General features: G+C 39.5%; 1 protein-coding gene across 1 annotated transcript in view; it reads right to left on the bottom strand.

Annotated features, from left to right (window-relative positions):
• Nucleotides 1-986, bottom strand: part of GJA1 (gap junction protein, alpha 1, 43kDa) — a 12997-nt gene extending 12011 nt beyond the window's left edge. The window contains exon 1 of the mRNA XM_014533754.1: nt 772-986. The gene's annotated coding sequence lies outside the window, so the exon portion shown is untranslated. The remainder of the gene's footprint in view (nt 1-771) is intronic.
• Between the last annotated feature and the right edge of the window lie 3186 nt (nt 987-4172).

Below are 4172 nucleotides of genomic sequence, written 5' to 3'. Positions count from 1 at the left end.
CCATCCACCACCCATTCAAGGGATTTCATCTCCTGAATTGCCAACCTGGTTAGGTCCCAAGTGGCTCTCCTGAGGGTCTCAAAGTTTTCCACCGTGGTTGCGAAAACAAAAAAGTAACTGTTGCTTTAAAAACCTCAATATTTCAACACTGACTCTGATACCTTTTTGTTTACCGGGGGAAATTCTAGGAAGGGACCACGTGGAAGTCAAGGAACCGCAAGGTCTTAACAAAGCACTTTGTTAAGAAGCTTACTTTGCAAGGCTATAGGAACAGCACTCAAGATTTCCATCTGAAAAAAGCAAGGCGTGTAGGATTCCCTAGCGAGCGCGCCGAGCAAATTTGCACTTTGATTCCGGTGACATTGTCAGTCAAATTCCCACCCCAGGCCCCCAGCTAATCCCCCCACCTCCACCCCAGTTACAAAGCAGCTAGGCTGTTACAGATTGCGGAAAAGTAAAAGTATATTCTAAAATGAAGAACCAATTATCCCGTAAAGCAGTGCTATCTTCTCATCAGAAAGATCTGAACCTTATTTTTACCTGTTGCATTGTTAATACTTTTTTTTAACCGCCCAAAAAATAAACACCTAGCGTTCCGTTTAAACTTTCAAACTCCAGAAACACTCTCAAGTTCAACATTGCAATTACAGTCTCATGGCAAAGGTGCATTTATATAAAGACACTTAAAAACTAGAGAGAAGTTTTACTTGTAGAAAAAGAAACGAGTAGGTAGAAATTTTTAAAAAAACACACACAAAACAACAAACTTACTCTTTCTCTTAAAAGAAGTGAAGTAGGCACGCCAACTGATCGAACTCCTTAGAGGGTGAAGTAAAATGAAAAGGCAGGTCCAGGCACTCAGACCTGCCTGTACTTAAAAGTTTTAAAAGTCTGCTGCTGTTTGGTCCTTTCCTCACTCCTTCCCCCTAATGAAAGAAAAGTGCTGGTACCTCGTAAAAGCTTTTTTCTAACTTGGAGCACAGAGCTTTTAAAAGTTTCAAGCCACTGACTCAAGAGAGGAGGGGCTAGCAGGGAGGGGCGGGGAAGAGGAAAGGCGGGGAGAAGGGAGGGGAGCAGGCCCGGGAACGTGCGGGAGGGGGAGGGGGGGCGCGTGAAGAGGCGACGCGGGGAGTAGCCAGAGATGATCAAGTTGTAGTTTAAACTTGCTGATGAGAGGTATGAAAGCGTGAGCGACGTGAGTGCTGCTACTTGTTACTCTCTACAGATAGCAATTACTGGTTTTAGTTAGTGCTTGCTTTACCAAAAGTCCGGGGAAAATAAAAAGTTGTATATTTTATAATACTACTACAAACTTTTCTAAAGTAAAAAAATACACATATATGTATATTAAGTAAATAAAAATGATGGAAAAGATTATAGCAGTACAAATTTGTTTCGCATTGGCCAAGGTGTGTGACGTTAAAGGTAGGTGTGAGTTATTTGATCATCTAAGTCCTTTTCTCTTATTTTAACTAAGGACAATTAGCAAAGGAAATGGAGGGGATGGGAGAGAGAAAGGAGAGAGAAAATGGACAAAGGTGGTGGTGTTCCCACCCCAAAGCCACCTTCCAACTCCGGGACTGCTGTGAATTTTCACTCTTTCCTTGTATGTATAACTTTATACATAATATATTTTGATCTGATATACCTCTATCGGATCTCCAGGGAACTGAAAGTTTAAACTATCTCAGTCCCACTCATGCCAATGCACTAGACACTGAATCTGCTTTGTAGTGAAATGTCAGATAGTTTTGATGAAATCCTGATGTGATAAGTTGGCATTAAGTGGGTCTCAGAACCATCAAACCTTGAGACCCTCTCTAGCGCCTGCTGGAGAGTGCTCCGCCCAGTGACAGTGGAGCTGAGCAGATCATTTTTAGCCCCTTTCCACCGTGTCCATGTCTCTTCCTGGTCAGCACCCTGTGTTAGGGTGTCCTGAGTCATGTGGCCTCTTTCCTGGAGTGGGCAGCCCCCTGAGGACTCCCCAGACACCACACCCGAGGGCAGTCTTAGGACAACTCCCCATAAACAGGCTTCGGTGATGCTCCCCAGGATGGGCAGGGAAATCTCTGGCTATTATTCTTGGAAAGAAAGCAAATTCACCCAGGCTGACTATTCCTTATCCTTTTCTCGCTGATACAAATATCAGCGAGAAAAAAGGAGCAGGGCAAATGTTTTCTGGGAGATACCTTTCTCTAGATATAATTTCGCTAAAATGATTAATGAAACACCTTTTGGAATGTTACAGTTTTACTACATGAGTTTGCTCTCTCCTGTGTTGGCTATCCTGTTTTCAAGATTATTTTCTCTTTAAGTTAGGGAAGAAAAAAAGAAGTAGAAATTGTAACCTGACTTTCAAGTTCAGTAACCCATAAGTATCATTTTGGTCTTGTATTTATATAGTTTACTTTCAAATGTTTGGTCCTAACTAAAAATTATTTCATTTGATTCAGAATACATTTCATGAAAATATGATTTATTCTTTTTATTATAAGAAAACTTGCTTCTCCCTTTCTTTTTTTTAAAAAGAACTCTATGCTTCATTTAATTTACATAATTACTTGGTATATTTTTGTAAAATTATTCAAGTACAATTATTACTGAAATTACCGATTTTATTAAAAGGGTCTCCTAAAATATGAATTCAGAATTAGTTGCACGAAAGAAAAGTTGCCATTGACTATTATATGACAGGGTTATTAAAGCAAAAAATTGTGTTTATTTCCAGTTATGTTTTGTTAGGTCTATCAAAGGACTTTGATATCTAAGGATTTCTTTTTGGTCTATTGCTTGTGTGACAAATTGGAAATAAAACCTAAGAACTTCTTTATACCAAATTAAGTTACTCATGGATATCACCTGAACCATCTCCTCAGCTAAGTCATAGCACAAGCCACTAATTGCATAGTTCTCTCAACATGTGCGATGTACTTACTATATCTTACATTTCTAAAATGATTTTCCCACGATCTTTCGTAAAAGATGAAGACATTCAAGTGATTTTCTCTCCTTTTGTAAAAATGGCACCCAAATGTGGCCCAATGAATAATAATGCTCAAGAGAAACAGGGTGACTGTGAATGGCTTCCCTGTCTTCCCTGTTGGAATATTAACAGCACAGTTTTCTCTCGTGGACACTTAGCAGCTTCTCCAAATGCCGAGTAGTAACTCGGATTAGACCTCCTACGCTAGCATCAATGCCATTTCATTACCATCAACACTGACTTCCCCAAACTGTATCATCTCCGATTGGCAGGCCTGTCTGTGCAGAAGAAATGGGTGCAGCCTGAATTGCTAGTCAGGCAGCCCTGCTCAAGGGGGATGAGAGACAGTCACTTACAATTCGTCATCTGCAGGGTTTCATTATCATGACCCTGGCCAGGCCTTGGACTCTGATTCCTGTTGCTGTGTGTCTTGAGGAATGCGCACTGTTGGCACAGGGAGAGTGGGCTCTATTTCAGAATTGTGAAAAGTATTTCTTAGTCTGAGAACCAGCTGCATTTTTGAAGTTTTACCTGTGTTTCCGAATATCAATTTCTGGAATTATAAGAGATGGATGGATTAAATTTTAAAGACTTTCAATGCCTATCTCACACAAATTCTGGTGAATCACTCTCACTTTGATGAGTAGCATAAATATTCAAAAATATTTGGGGGCTATAGATTGGAGATTATTAAGGAGAATATTGTAATGACTGGACGAAAAAGGGGTGCTGTAATAAATCATGAATCTCTAACCGGGAAGGCATATAACTTTAGTAAAAGGTTTATCTTTTCCTTAAACCCTGTCCATTGTTTCTTGTATCTAGATTAACACACCTCTTTAATCACCTATCAGACTTCTTCTTCTAAAATGTAATTATCCTCAAAGAGCAAATCATCTGAACTACCCTGTAATCCAATCCCCACCTTCCGATCTCCCACCTCCATGTAATCTTTCTTATGTCTCTTCCTTAATTTCAAATTCATAAAAGAAACTGTAAAACTGTTAGGGTGGTTAAGGGACTGGGTGAAAAGGTGAAGGGATTAAGAAGTACAATTTAGTAGTTGGGAAATAGTCACAGGGTTATAAATTACAGCATAAGAAATACTGTCAATAATTTTGTAATTAAAAAAAAGAAAAGAAATAATTTTGCTGTAATACTATGTATGGTGTCAGGTGGGTACTGGAAT

This window comes from Myotis brandtii, unplaced genomic scaffold, assembly GCF_000412655.1.
Source record: "Myotis brandtii unplaced genomic scaffold, ASM41265v1 scaffold123, whole genome shotgun sequence".
Taxonomy (NCBI): Eukaryota; Metazoa; Chordata; class Mammalia; order Chiroptera; family Vespertilionidae; genus Myotis; species Myotis brandtii.
This window is presented reverse-complemented; position numbering and strand designations above follow the sequence as displayed.